This window comes from Berghia stephanieae, unplaced genomic scaffold (assembly GCF_034508935.2).
Source record: "Berghia stephanieae isolate SIO BIC M18660-M18661 unplaced genomic scaffold, UCSD_Bste_1.3 scaffold130, whole genome shotgun sequence".
Taxonomy (NCBI): domain Eukaryota; kingdom Metazoa; phylum Mollusca; class Gastropoda; order Nudibranchia; family Aeolidiidae; genus Berghia; species Berghia stephanieae.
Window position 1 is genome coordinate 17,308 of NW_027622291.1, and position 16,006 is coordinate 33,313.

A 16,006-nucleotide genomic window follows, 5' to 3' on the forward strand; every position below is an offset into this window, starting at 1 on the left:
AATAATAATCCCACCAGGAAGATGATGTGATAGTGGTACTTGCACTAGAGGTGGTACTGATATATAATGATGACAGTGATGATGTGGTTGTGGAGATGGTGTTACTGATGATAATGTGATAGTTGCTTTTGTAGTGGGGATGGTCATGATGTCATGATGGTTCAGGAGTGAGAATGACTGGTCACGAAAATGGAGGAAATTTTTCAGCGAATAGTTCAAGACCCATCTATGCGACGATAACGTAAAAATTTGAATTTCATTAAAATTTACTGAGATGCAATCCAAAATGCGTCTAGCAAAAATTTCTTATTATTATTATTATTATTATTATTATCATTATTATTTTATTATAGCAATGATGATAATGATAATAATGATAATAATAATAATAATAATAATAATAATAATAATAATAATAATAATAATAATAATAATAATAATAATAATCCCACCAGGAAGATGATGTGATAGTGGTGCTTGCAATTGCAATAATTTCTAACACCACTTGGAGGAATTTCAAAAGTTGAAAGTGTAATTACACTTTAGGCGGAAGATTCTCAGCCCTGGACCATGGGGAGGGAGTGGCAATGATAATGGACAAATGCCTTTGCCTATACTCGACAATGATTGCTAAGCTATGGCCTCAATACGCATTTTCTCTAGTGTGCTAGTGCTATGACAAAAGTAAAAACTAACGTGCTCACGTGCGCATGTGAGTGTATGCGTCATATTATGGTGACATACTCGTAAGGTTCAGTGAATCTTTCACCCACTACACACTCGACTAATATGACAGCCGGTGTTGTTTCGTGATTGCGCAATGAGGACACTAAATGATGGAGATTGGGGGGAGGGGGTGGAGGGGGTTGAGAGACTCCCTGTCTATCTTAGCCTTTGTCGTAGAGATCCATATTGATTAGTTTATCTTATCTGGACAAGCTCAGGGACGGAGTTTATCTTAAACGTTTTGAATTACCAATGATATGGAGCAGAAAATCGGGAATAGCCTCAGAGTTTATTTTAAGCGAGAGTTGATTTTAACGTAGTTTCAAATGGACTGCAGCGTAATTATTTGAGAGTTGCTTTCGACAGCTGTGCCGTTTCAAGTTTGTGTATTTGAGTTTAGAAGGGTTTGTTTTATGGTTACAGAGGAGAGAGAGAGAGAGAGAGAGAGAGAGAGAGAGAGAGAGAGAGAGAGAGAGAGAGAGAGAGAGAGAGAGGGAAGGAAAGGGAGAGAAATAATGAGGGAGAGAGAGAAAGAGAGAGGGGAGAGAGAGAGGGAGAAACAGAGAGAAAAAGAGAGAGACAAGAGGGGGAGACAGAGAAAAAAAGAAAGAGTGAGAGGGGGAAGGAGAGAGGGAGAGGAGGAGAGAGGGAGTGGGAAGGTGGGAGAAATAGAGAGAGAGAAGGAGAGAGACAGGCGGAGGGAGGTAGAGAGAGGGAAGGACAGAGAGAAAGAGAGAGAGTGAGAGAGAGAGAGAGAGAGAGAGAGAGAGAGAGAGAGAGAGAGAGAGAGAGAGAGAGAGAGAGGAATAGAATGACAAAAAAACGTTGTTGCATCTGATAGGGCGTTTGAATCTCCTGACATATTTTTAATTGGGCTCTCTTCTTTGTGTCCTTAAGTAAGACATAACTCTATTCAACTCCAACTCCAGTAAATAATTTTAAACGTAATTTTTCACACAGCGCAATATTTACATGGCTACGCTTATTTGTACTACCACTGCAAATAACGCCAGAGCTTATTTGTACTCTTACTAAAAATAGAATTTGCGTAATTACTAAAAATATAACATTTTATACGGATAGAACTGCAATATACAATGAATTATCTGTCAAAAAGTGACCACTTCATCTCATCACAATCACATTATTACTATTATTACAAGTTGATTTTGACGGACTTTGGTAATTCTTCACTCTTTTCAAGTCACAGAATACTCAGTTTACAAGGTAAGCATACGAAATGCACATTTTAATTCATTTCTTATTTTTATAACTAAACATGCTTTGGGGTTGTGTGTTTGTTGATTGTGCATCAGCTGACACATTTGTCGCTAATAACAATTGACAATAACAGTAACAGGGCTTACAACAAATTAAAATACTAATCCCCCCCCCCCCCCCCCCCCCCCCCCCCCCCCAAATAATTTAAATCAGCCTTCCATGTCAGGCGATTAAAACCAGGTGTTTCAATGTTCGATCCCCAGTCAAAAGGTTTCTAATTTTATCAAGATCAAGAGGTTTCGAGTACTCACGACATTCCAGGCTCAGGGTCCTGTAAAAAAATACTTTTCATTCAGTTATTGTTATTTATTATCTTTATTATGGCCGACACAGCATGCATCGTCCATACTTTTTCAAAACTTTTTTTTTTTTTGGGGGGGGGCTGTTTTTTTTATATCGGAAAATTGGGTTTTGTATGTTATGTTCATGGAGAGAGAGAGAGAGAGTAATATTTTATAATGATAAGATATCTGTAGTGGTAGTATTATTAGTAGTTTTGAAATGCCTATGATGATGACAACGTGAGATAATTATATTAGTGTGATTATTTTTATTATATTTTTAAAAATTACGTACGGCTATGTCGTAGTGGTATGACACTCGCTTTTGGACCGGAAGGTCCTGGGCTCGAGCCTCGCTCGGCACATAGTTGAGCCCTTGGAAAAGGCACTTTGCTCACTTTCTCTCACCGGACTCAGTTGTAAAATGTGTACTTGGCCGTTAACTGCGTTGTCTCTGTCCGAAGAAATTGTAATATCGCCTAACAGACGTTATGTCCCGTTCAACATGCGAAGTGTTGCTGTTATAAACGTTAGCATTGGCATGTGCCTATTTTGCTGTAGTGAATTTAATTTAATTTTTTGTTTTCATCGACAGCTAACATGAAAGAACACTGTTGACGTTACTGGTGTCCTGACAATCCATAAAGATGCTGGCTCAAGGGCTATTCTGGCAAGGTGTGTTGAGGCAAACCTTTGCCTGTGGCAAAACTCATCAATCAGCAAACCATCATCTGGGCCAGCAGACCAGAGTGTCTGCATGCACTTTTTGACAATGGTTAGTAATGTTTTCAAATCTCCATTGCGCCTTTACATTTTTTATTGGTGATCAATAAAATAAATGCTCATTTTTCTAAATGAAAATGGCAAAGCATCATTTGAATTGAATTACTACTGAATGTATTAACTTAACGACAGACTATAGTTTGTTGCCAAGAGTTTTGTTCTATGGATGTAAAACCAATGAAATTTCAAGTGTGTTGGTGTGAATAATGATCATTTTTTAAAAATTGCTATGTCTTTGACAAATGCATTTTATGACAATGCCATTTCCAAAAATTGCTAATGAAATGGGTCTCTTTTTTATTTCAATTTTTCCATCCAGAGCAGGATCAACCCTCTTTGTGGAACTACAAAAAAAGTGGTGGCAAACAAGTAGTGTTGACTTTTTCTGTATTGAGGCGAAAGAGATTTTTATTCCAAGGGTTTGGGAAAGCAAATTGCTTTTTATTCAGAGCTAGTGCACTATTTAACTGTTTTATTGTCTAAAATAGAATTGATTTTGCAGTTCAACTTGACTTGATATCTAATTTTATATGACTTGTCTCTCAAGTAGAATAAAAAAATGAAAAATGAGGATAGCGTGCCATATCATATTTTGAAAAATCATTTAATATATCTAGAAATCATCTGTATAACCTATTGTATACAGTAAATAATTAGGTTTTGTGATTATAATGATGAATTCATAAGGTATGACATCATATTTGACCACAAAATTATTTTATCTCTGGGCGTAAAAAAATCAATTTTACAGCATTTTTTTTTATCTAAGGGGTATGGGTTAGTGAACCGATTATAATTTTTTTTAGACTTAGATCAATCTACAAAATTTTCGTTTTCTTGTTCTATTTACGGTCATATTTTGAAAGTTTGATGGATCATTTCTTTTAGTTGTCTGCAAAATCAGCCTTTTAACTTTATGTCAAATTATAGAAAAGCTTGCGCTTTCTCAAATGTCTGTTTTATGTCATTTGTCTGATTTTCTAGCAATCCTACCTCAATCATTTTCCTTTAAATTATCTTCAAATTTATTCAGAATCTTTTCTATGATGTGTTTTACATCATGATGTGCGGGTGGTTGGATGGGAGCATCACCCTTGAATCATATACCTATGATGTTCGCATGGGTGTACGATCCGATAGTGATGTCGTTTCTTCTTCTCTTTACTAGCCTATCCTGCTTCTTTGGTTTGTGATTGTATTTTTGACAGGGGATTTTTTTTTTCCTGTAAATCCTCTGCCTGTTTGTTCTTGGTTATTTATAATTTAGCTTATGATATCTTTAGGTTATGATTTTGATTGACATTTGTACTATTTTTGTTAGATTGCTTGTTTTTTTGTTTCAGCGGTCTCTCATATAACCTCAATTGTGTTGGAAGAGACCTAAAGCAACAAACAAACGAAAAAAAACATCATGATGTAAGTGTTTGGGGGTAAATTAAAATTTAGCAATTTTATAAATTTTAAAATTCATTTGTTCCTGTTGATCCGCGCTAAATTTTCAGTTGAAATCAAATAAAAATTCTAAAAAAATTATTCCAAGAGTTTTCATGATATAGCTATTTATGAAAGAAACATTGTGTTTAAATTTGAAAAAAATTTATATGCTAGTTTTGGGTGCATCTATGTTAGAAATTTCAGGGTTTTACGTCTAATTTTAGCTTATGTTGCCCCTTAAAAAAGTTTTTTTTTTTAATTCAGTTATTTTTGGTGTTTAGCATCAAATTATACATTACATTATTAGTTCATGAGATATAATTAAAGAATTTTAGAACTATAAAGCATATTTGACCACTAAAGTAATTTTTTGGTGAATAACAGCAGATATTAAATTATTTCGCAATTTTTTTTCTTAGAGGTATGGGTTAGCGAATCGTTTATAATTTTTTTCAGAATTTGATCAATTTATAAAATATTGCTGTTTTCTTGTTCCATATTGGTTATACTTGATGAATGTTGGCCTTTGTCTGCATAATTAGCTTTATTATCAAATTAAAGACAAATTTTTCATTTTCTCAAAATTTCATTGTGCGTCATTCTCTGATTTTCTAACATCCACATCTGGATTGTTTCCCATCAGATTGTCTTCAAATTTGGTCAGAATTTTTCTTATGAGTGTTTTGCATCATGATGGTTGGGTTTTGGGCTAAACAAAAATTTAGCAGTTTTATGAATTTTTAAATCAATTTTTTTTCCTGTCATGTCACACCAAATTTTCACTAAGAAATCGAAAAAAAATTCTGAAAAATTTATTTTCAAGACTATTGCTAAACCTATCCATCTTGTTGTAAGAAACATTTTGTGTAAATTTGAAAGAGATCTGTTCGTTGTTTTTTTCTGCATCACTGTAAGAATTTTTGGGGTCTAATTTGAGCTTATATTGTCCCCCCTGGTGGTAGGGATTTGGTGGCTAATAGTATTAGCGCTGGTGTTAGGGACTCAGTGAGTAATAACGCTGGTCGTAGGTGCTCAGTGAGTAAAAGCTCTATAACTCGGTTATACTATAACTTATAGCGCTGGTGGTAGGGACTCGGTGAGTAAAAGCGCTGGTGGTAGGGGCTCAGTGAGTAATAGCGCTGGTCGTAGGGACTCAGTGAATAAAAGCTCTATGACTCAGTGAGTAAAAGCACTGGTGGTAGGGACTCAGTGAGTAAAAGCTCTATAACTCAGTAATAGTAATAGCACTGGTGGTAGGGACAGTGTCAGTGAGTAAAAGCGCTGGTGGTAGGGACTCGGTGAGTTATAGCACTGGTGGTAGGGACTCAGTGAGTAAAAGCTCTATGACTCAGTGAGTAAAAGCGCTGGTGGTAGGGACTCGGTGAGTAAAAGCGCTGGGAAGGGACTCTGTGAGTTATAGCGTTGGTGGTAGGGACTCGAAGAGTAAAAGCGCTGGGAAGGGACTCTGTGAGTTATAGCGCTGGTGGTAGGGACTCGAAGAGTAAAAGCGCTGGGAAGGGACTCTGTGAGTTATAGCGCTGGTGGTAGGGACTCGGTGAGTAAAAGCTCTATGACTCCAGTAAAAGCGCTGGTGGTAGGGACTCGGTGAGTAAAAGGGCTGGTGGTAGGGACTCGGTGAGTTATAGCACTGGTGGTAGGGACTCAGTGAGTAAAAGCTCTATGACTCAGTGAGTAAAAGCGCTGGTGGTAGGGACTCGAAGAGTAAAAGCGCTGGTGGTAGGGACTCGAAGAGTAAAAGCGCTGAGAAGGGACTCGGTGAGTTATAGCGCTGGTGGTAGGGACTCGGTGAGTAAAAGCTCTATGACTCAGTGAGTAAAAGCGCTGGTGGTAGGGACTCAGTGAGTAATAGCGCTGGTGGTAGGGACTCGGTAAAAGCGCTGGTGGTAGGGACTCAGTGAGTAAAAGCGCTGGTAGGAATTCAGTGGTGTCACTGATTTTATGACATTAGAATATAAAGAAATTTACAACTACAATCGGACTAATGATTTTACAAAAGGTCCCCACAAAAGTATATCTTTAAATTATTAAACAAGTCTGTTGATTAAATTAAATTATAATTTTATTTTAAAAGATCAAGAAAATGTCAAAATAAAAATGAAAGTTTTGATAACCAAAATGTACCTATTCCGTAACATATAAAGACACACAAACAAATCTTGTCTTCTTGCTCCTCTGTAATCTTGACACAGCATTGCTCTGATTTTTCGTGAAGATGTGTAGCATGAACACTACTTCACTCTATACCGATCACGACCCAACAAGCATTCAGAACAACCATGCTTCTCAAATTTGTTTTACATACAGGACTTTGCACTATACTTTTGAATCTGGATAGAGACTTGACCCACTCAATTGTTAACAGGCACCTTTTTACTATCACACTCTTTTATTGAGATGTGATATTACGACTTATAATGTCCCTTTTTATTTCGTCACTGACCGACCACCCTTGAAATTTTGATATTCTACAACACAGTGTTTGGTCTCCTGTGTTATATTTGTTTTATTCTGTACCGACCTGTATAACACAGTTTCGGCCTTCTCTGTGTTATATTTTTATTGGGACATATAGTAACAGATTTGCCTTCTCTGTACTATGAATTGGTCACCCGTTCACGGACTGACACAGTACAGTAGCCTGCACTATGCCTTGCTATCTTCCGGCCCCAAACGTACTTCACACAATCAACCCTGCATTATGTGAAGGATAGCTAGTGACGTTTGGCGACTGAGAGACGTTGTCATCACAAGATAGCATAGCAACAGGTTTGAAAAATACCAACTCGTGGTTGCCTAAAGCTAATATCCCATTGAGACTTAAGCTCGTTCTACAGTAACGTGACAGCCCCCACCCACGTTAAAAATTTACTTTTTTGATGGTTTATTACATGAAAATAAATTTTACAAATGGACAATGAGTAAAGGTATTAAGGGAATTCTGTATGAAATTTCCTGTGCAGAGTCACATTTTAAAAATTTCGCAGTCTAACTGTCTCTGTCATGTCAAGGGCATCTTTATGGTCGCATGTCTCTGTTATCTGGAGTCCCTGTCTGGTCAGTCTGTGTGTCCATAACGTCTGTGGTCTCTCTGTCTGGTCAGTTTGTGTGTCCATAACGTCTGTGGTCTCTGTCTGGTCAGTCTGTGTGTCCATAACTTCTGTGGTCTCTGTCTGGGCAGAGTGTGTATTTATAATGTCTGTGGTCTCTGGTCAGTACGTGCATTTACAATGTCTGGTGTCTCTGAAAAGTCAGAAAGAGGGTTAGAATGGGGATTTGTCTGTATTAAGTCAGTCATGTCAACAATGTCAAAGTCTTTATCTTCAGAGACAAGAGTCAAAAACTGTTCCAACTGGGAGATTCTTTGCAGAAACTGATGTTCTACCATAACTTGAAACAAGCTATTGATCCTGTTTGTCACTGAAGATACAATTCGATACAGTCCTTCCTGTGTATTTGTCACACGTCATACTGGTACAATGTCAGTTTCAGGTTGGTCATGGATTTCCAGTCTTTCGCCCGCCATGACCCTCATCATCTATGCACATAATATTCACAAATGGATACAAATATCGATTTACTTTGTATGTTGCATCCATAACAAACACATCACAAAAAACACTCAAATCACGCCTCATTCTTCCCGTTACTTAAAACAAATACTCAAAACCACCATCCTCATTCACACTGAACTTTGTTACACCGCCTTCCTCCTCTATCTCTCTCAGTAATTCCTGTTCCGTCTCACCATTCGTCCTGTCAATGTCAGTCTTGAACAATCTCCGCTGCAAATCTTCGACATCTTTAGGCAACACATTTTATCCTTGGCTTGATTGAATGTATTGCCTAAGTTGGGTTGTGGACACCTTTGTTTTAGCCATAGCCTTCACTGTCTCATTCACGAGGGGCAGGCGATTCTCCGGATAAAGTGAGGATGGCTAAATGTAAAAAGAAAAAGATTAAAAGTACAAAATTGTATGCAATAGCATTCAATTCAGACCTGCCAGCTAACAAAACAAAAAAAAAGCATTTTATTTTTTATTGACAATTTAAAGACAAAAATCTGCATATAAACCCATAATGCACGAGTTGTGTTTGTCACTCTAAAATACTTGAATGAACTAAAATGCAACAGGCGCTCATCAAATTCAAGGGTTAAATGAATGACTGCAGAATTCCCAAAAAACGTCGCTTCATTGTCTTTGAAACATTTTCATGGCATACAAAAACGCAATAGAGTGGTCACCATTTATAATTAGTCCTCATAAATCAAGCACTTATAACTGCATCGTACTCATAGTCAAAGTCAAATTTTTATTTTGAAAAGTCTATGGACAACCATCAAATCTTAAAATTCCTTATCTGGAACAAAATAAAAAACAAAGACAAAAAAAAAAAAAGACCCAAAAAAAATGCCACCACCTAGATCTGCTTATATTGTCTTACAGGACTTAATAGCGCTTACAACACTATAAAAAGGATGATGATATGGTGACTGATTCAATAAATAGGGAACAGTAGATTTCACGAGCACCTCAAAGATGTACCAATTTTGACATTACCTTAAAGTCTCACCGAGACACAAGCAAAGGATCCTGCTAAAACATTTACATAATGCAATAATATTCAAAACCTATAACTATAACAGTACCTACATAACAGAGAGATGATTTACAGTATAAAAAATCATCTCAAGAAGAAAGGTACTGTATTTGACTGTCTGCCTCCCAACTAAAGACCCCCGCAAGGACCAGGAAAAAAATGAGCAATCTTAATCCATAACAAAGACAGGGAGCAACATGGAAAGGGAAAACAAATATAAGGGATAGAAAAATGTGAACTCTCTGCCCAGAACCCTTCCAAGAAATTTTTATTTTTAATTTTAAAAAAATACAAATTCTGGAACAGTCAATTTTGTCACAAGCTGGTCATCATCTCTCCATCTCAGTGCGCCACCTTGAATGTATCGTAATAAAATATGAGTTGGAATGGCTGTTGTCCTTTAACCATTTGGTCCTGGTGTCAATAGTGCATTTACCTAACTAATCTATTACTATATATTACACTCAATAGTGGGAGGGGGGAGGGACAATTAAGTAACAATATAAAGTAACAAGAAAAGAAAAAATAATACATATTTATAAAAAAAATTGAGTCTAATTACGACTAAAATAGAATTTGCGATTAATTGCTGTCAAGTGTAAAATTTTCGGCAGCGAAAAACGGCAGGGACAAAATGTCAATGTAAAATTAGTATAAAATGAATGAGTCTTACCAATTTATCACATGGGTGATTTTCATGGTGGTGATTAGCCCCTGTAACCCTCAGAAACCAGTATTAATTTCAGAGTCCTGCATGGTAAGAAAAACTTTTTATTACAAAATAATAAAATTATCCACAACATAGTATGATAAAATATTAATAGCGTTGTTACTTGCATAACTCAATTGTGAAGGATTTCAACATGCAGATTATAGAGCAATTGAAAATAAATCTTAATAAGACATTCAATAATAATACTAATCCAGCGCAACCAGATTTTTTGAACAAATCAAGTCTTTCACTTTTTAAAACTGTTCTGGTAATAGTTGAACTATTGTCTTGCTGCATTACATCGTGCAGCCCACCCACTGAAGACTGTAAATGAGCTGCAGATAGGCACACATTGCCTCTTCCTCTGGATGTTTTAAAATTCAGAATCAGTTTGATTGCTTTATTAAAATTGTCTTGGCAATCAAGATAGAAAAGCTGATGGTGATAATTTACTTCCGAGTTATTCTGAAATATTATAACCTTGTGCATATAATATTTTCATTTTTTTTAAATATGTAAAAGTAAAAAAAACACCTCCTGCCCCCGTCCAAAAACAACCTCCTACCTCTGGTTAGGGTGAACTCCTTTGCTTGAAGTCAATTGCTATTTGACCTGCTTGCATTCATAGACACAAAAGTCATAAATTAGCCAACTTTCCTCAGGGTGATATGATGGAAGCTGAAAAACACGGAATAATATAAAAGATCATAACATAAATACATAAATATTAAGTTTAAAAATTGCAATATTTTCTCCAACTGAGACAAAGGTGTTACAGTTCAGTACGTTAGAAGAATAAGAAAGTAAGTCGAGAGTTTTCTCGAAGAACTTAAATTTGTGACGTGGTACTCAAATCAGGGACTAGGTCAAAAGCTGAATGGAATGGCACAAATGGAAAGCCAAAGGCATGTTGTTTTCAATATTTAAAGTCAATAGAAATTCAAATTCTGTGCATTCTAATATTAGGCAAACAACTACAGACCACACTAAACTGAATTGTATTAAGTAAAAGGATCTTGTCACATTCAATCAAGCTGTCATTTGAGAAAAATTACTTCATTATAAATTGAAGTTCAGATCGCATGTTTGAAGCCGTATTAGGAAAATTCATGTATCTGTGTATAAGCCAAGTTTCATCAAAATCACAGTGGCAACGAGTGTCTAATATTTGCCACCAGATACACTCGTAAAATTTGAGTGTAGGCCTATTTAGCAAAATCATATATTAGGAATGGTTTATACTACATCATAAAGTAGCGCATGCCCGTCGTCATCCTGCATCTTTTTTATATATATTATAAATATTAAAAAAAGAATTGAGCTTTCATAAGCCGCAATATCCACCAAACATGCTCAAAGCACTTTACAAAGGATCCATGACTAGCAGCAACACGTAACAAGTAGAACGTTAGGCGATGTTTTTCTTCTGACAGACAACGCTCTTAGCGGATAGGAAATCATACACATGAGTACAGTGAGAGAATGTGAGTCCTTGACGAGGCTCGACCCCAGGACCTTCCAATCCGGAAGTGAGTGCCACACAGCCGCATATATCTTGGCTGTTCTTGAGAATTTGCCAAACACCTACAATCTAATTAGTAAAAAGAGGGGAGATGGGCAGAAATAGACAGACAGATACACACTCAGAGAGAGAGAGAGAGAGAGAGAGAGAGAGAGAGAGAGAGAGAGAGAGAGAGAGAGAATAATATCAGTTGCCTGTGGTGTCAGTCCGTTTAGGAGTGAGGTGGCGGAAGAAGTAGTCTAGCACTAGTACTTGGGTAGTAGTAGTAAGTAGTAAATAGGGGAGGTCTTCTGCACGTTCCTTGAGCTAAGGAAAGTATTCCTTCAACTAACCTTAAAATAAAAAATAAAACCTTGTACATTTCCAACACTTGGACCTGCACTACGACCTATAACTAAAACTAAGAGACAAAAAAAAAAACCCGCTAAGAGTCCTCTCCAGTACCTTTCAATATTTCAAATTGAATTATAATGGCTGCGGAAAACTAAAACAATGGTCATATAAGGAAATTTACAAATCAATCAAGTTGTTCTACAGGTTTTAAAATGAAAATATGAAGTAACAAGATATCACTCTAATATAGTGACACCTAACTAACACTAGACATCACACCAGCAGCAATGCTGAGCGGAGTAATTTTACTTTTTTCACTAGCAACCAAGTTGCCACATTGGATTTTCTTTCTTTACTTTTTTTTTTAGTGTTCTGCTAATGTGCAATCTACATTTAAAATAAAAAGTAGCATCTTTCATTTCTTCTAATTCTTAACAGACACGATTATGTCCACTTCACATCTCAACAACAGGGACAATTTTTTTCACTTCTTGAGGCAGTTTTTTCTTACTTCTTTTAAATTTCATTTTTTTTAAAGCTTCTTTATTGATTTGTTTATAAGTTCTATTGTTCTTCTTATTTTAATTTCATTGTCAATATCATTTTCATCAGCATACTTTTACAGTACTTTTACCATGTTATTCTTACGCTCTTACAGTTACAGTACAGCAGAGCGATACCTAACGCAGGCCTTTAAAGTGCTACTAAATTTGAAAAATTAAAATAAAACGTTTGACAAAAGATCCACAGTTCAAAAGCTAAAACAATTATAAAGTGAAACTACCTCGAGGCTCGAGGAACATCGGGGGTAAGGTCTCCCGCCCATACTGGGCACTGTGGGACTGGAAGTCTAGAGAGCTGCGCCGGTGGAACCCGTAATTTAGTTCTTAAACGGTTCCGATCATTCAGGAGAGGAGTAGTACCTATCTAGTTGTAGTTATTAGTAGAAGAAGAAGAAGAAGAAGAAGAAGAAGAAGAAGAAGAAGAAGGAGCATGTTCAGGTTCAAGTTCAACCCTCTTAGTAGGCACTTGCAAGAATTTTTCAAAATAGTGGCTATGGGTATTAATTTAGCGTAGAAAAATAAAGGGGAGTGAAACATTAACTAGAGTGAAAAATTATCGCTCTGTCTCAACTGGTTAAAAAGTTATGACCGTTTATGTGGTGGAAAATCTCTATATAGAGGTCTAGCTTAATAGGAAAAAATGTGACCAAAGCACAGCATCCCAATGGATAATCACTATAATTCAGAAACAGCTTCAGATACAACTTTGAAATTTTTACATGTGGTAAATCAACATCTCTGTAATACATTGCAAACAGAAAATGAATTATTTATTGAGAAAGAAAAGTATAGACGTCTAGTTTAGAGCTGAGACAGCTGAAATCAAGGAAAAATAGATCACGACATACAAATGAATGACCTATTGGAATTTTGGAAAAGTCAATAATAAAATATTTATTCACATGAAGATAGACCAAATACACCACTGAATCGGCGTCATTTAGTTGTTCACTTTGAACTTTTCAAAATGAAAATAGACCTCATAAAAGCAAAGATATGAACTGACAAATGTTTGAGGTGGTGTACTCTTCTTACTCTTAGTCTTAGTTGATAGAGTTAGAGTGATAGAGTTAGAGTGAGAATGACGAGAAATGAGTTGCCACTTAATTAAGGAAAAAAATGGTCGTATCTAGTTTACTTACCTTCTTTGTTGACTTTTTAATAAAAAGTACATTATTCTCATTTTCGAATGTTTTCAAATTGAGAGAAAGATGAGAATGTCTCATTTACCGAGAGGGCCATTTTTTTTTGCTTCACACTTCTCAAAGAAAGACCGCGAAAAGTGGAGGCTGGTCGGCTGGTCCTTGAAAGCTCACAAATGCAACTTTAAACGCATAAGAGTGCTGGGAGTAGGTAGCTACAAATAGGTAAAGGAGCGGTGGTTTGCAACTTTAAACACATAAGAGTTCTGGGAGTACAAATAGTGAAAAGCGGTAGTTTTCGCTATTTGTAGTGGTAGTACAAATAACCACTTCGTATTTACATACTGTGCATAAATCGCATTACAAGGGGGAGAACAAGCCGTAGCTTCAACGACACTTGGCGTATAGAGCAAATTATAACTTCTGCTTGGTGTCATGCTATTGAATTTATTCGACGACAACGGTGTTACTAATATGAAACTCGTGTATGGTGAGAAAGTGTTAGTTAAGAGTTTTCCATGGATCAACGTGATGTATTTGATAAAACCCCGGGCATTTCTTTGCCACTTTCTCAAACTGTTCATAATCAAATTATATAGGTTTTAGTTTAGATACACATGACCTACACTTACCGACTTCGTGGATGAGACCATGGGGAGGAAGTGGCAGGGATAATGGACAAAGACTTTGGCCTAGACTCTACTATGATTGTTTAGCTATGGCCTCAATACCCAATTTCTCTAGTGTGCTAGTGCTATAACAAAAGTAAAAACTAACGTGCTCACGTGCGCATGTGAGTGTTTGCGTCATATTATGGTGACATACTCGTAAGGTTCAATGAATCTTTCACCCACTACACACTCGACTAATATGACAGCCGGTGTTTTTCGTGATTGAGGACACTAAATGATGGAGATTGAGGAGGAGGGGGGTGGAGGGGGTTGAGAGACTCCCTGTCTATCTTAGCCTTTGTCGTACACATCCATATTGATTAGTTTATCTTATCTGGACAAGCTCAGGGACGGAGTTCATCTTAACCGTTTTGAATTACCAATGATATGGAGCAGAAAAATCGGGAATAGCCTCAGTGTTTATTTTAAGCGAGAGTTTATTTTAACGTAGTTTTAAAGGGACTGCAGTGTAATTAATTTAGTTGCTTTCGACAGCTGTGTCTTTTCAAGTTTGTGTATTTGTTTTTAGAAGGGTTTGTTTTATGGTAACAAGGAGAGAGGGAGAGAGTGAGAGAGAGAGAAGGAGATAGAGAAGGAGGGAAAGGGAGAGAGAGATAATGAGGGAGAGAGAGAGAGAGGGAGAAACAGAGAGAAAAGAGAGAGAGAGAGATGGGGAGACAGAGAAAAAAGAAAGAGTGAGAGGGGAGGGAGAGAGGGTGAGAAGGAGAGAGAGAGGGGGGGAGAGGGAAGGTGGGAGAGAGAGAGATAGAGAAGGAGAGAGAGAGGGGGGGGGAGGGAAGTAGAGAGAGGGAAGGTGGGAGAGAAAGAGAGAGAGAGAGAGAGAGGAAGAGAATGACCAAAAAAAAAACTATGTTGCATAAGATAGAGCGTTTGAATGGAAATACACTTTTCATTACTTGCGCCTCTATGTGGTCTTGTGGTGAGACATAGCTATTGGATCGGAAGGTCCTGAGTTCGAGCCGCGCTCGGCGCATAGTTGAGTCCTTGGAAAAGACTCTTTACTCACATTCTCTCAACGCAATCATGTGTAAAATGAGTACCTGGCCGTTTACAGCGTTGAATCTTTCGAAAAAAAAAAATGTAATATCGCCTGAAAGGAGTCTTGTCACATAATAATTGTTGCTGTTGGACACGGATACCATGTAAAGCGCTTTGAGCACGTTTAGTGGATATTGCCCTGTATAAAAAGCTCAATTTTTTTGTTTTGCTATAAAATGATGTACCAAGTACATAATTGACACAAGGAATAGGCATCAGCATCATCGTAATCGTTACCATCATCATCATCATGGTCATGGTCATCATCATCATCATCATGGTCATCATTATCATTATCATTATCATCATCATCATCATCATCGTCATCATCATCATCATCATCATCATCATCACCATCATCAACATCATCATGGTCATCATCGTCATCATCACCATCATCATGGTCATCATCACCATCAACATAGTCATCATCACCATCAACATCGTCATCATCATAATCATCATTATCATCATCATTATCATCATCATCACCACCATGACCCACAGTGATAAGTAATACTATATTTTACTTTTTTACCTACAGTAATCTGATTTTATTGATTTTGTTGATTCACATTTGCTCATATGGTGTCTGTGTGTGTGTGTGTGTGTGTGTGTGTGTGTGTGTGTGTTCATGAGTGTGTGGAGTGCCTGATCCGTCTGTAATAGACACCTAGATAACCATGACCCTCGGACAGTTGTCATAATGTAGTCTATGGAGTGATTGGTAAACATAGCAAACTACACAGGTTTTAGTATCGATGGTATAAGTAAACTACCCACTGTTCTACCGCTCGATCAGTTGAACCAACACAGAAAACAATGAGAAAACTTTAACGTTTATAATCTGATCGAGAAAATCGTGTGATATCAAGTCAG

At 36.9% G+C, this 16,006-nt stretch overlaps 2 long non-coding RNA genes across 2 annotated transcripts; one reads left to right on the forward strand and one right to left on the reverse strand.

Annotated features, from left to right (window-relative positions):
- Positions 1-1,815: 1,815 nt before the first annotated feature.
- On the forward strand, positions 1,816-5,089 carry LOC144961044 (uncharacterized). Its single transcript, XR_013643038.1, has 3 exons — positions 1,816-1,953; positions 2,884-3,063; positions 3,391-5,089. It is a non-coding gene; the product is annotated as an uncharacterized LOC144961044 (long non-coding RNA).
- Positions 5,090-6,567: 1,478 nt separating this feature from the next.
- On the reverse strand, positions 6,568-15,986 carry LOC144961045 (uncharacterized). Its single transcript, XR_013643039.1, has 3 exons — positions 10,403-15,986; positions 9,799-9,875; positions 6,568-8,461 (listed from the first exon to the last, which is right to left on the reverse strand). It is a non-coding gene; the product is annotated as an uncharacterized LOC144961045 (long non-coding RNA).
- Positions 15,987-16,006: the final 20 nt, after the last annotated feature.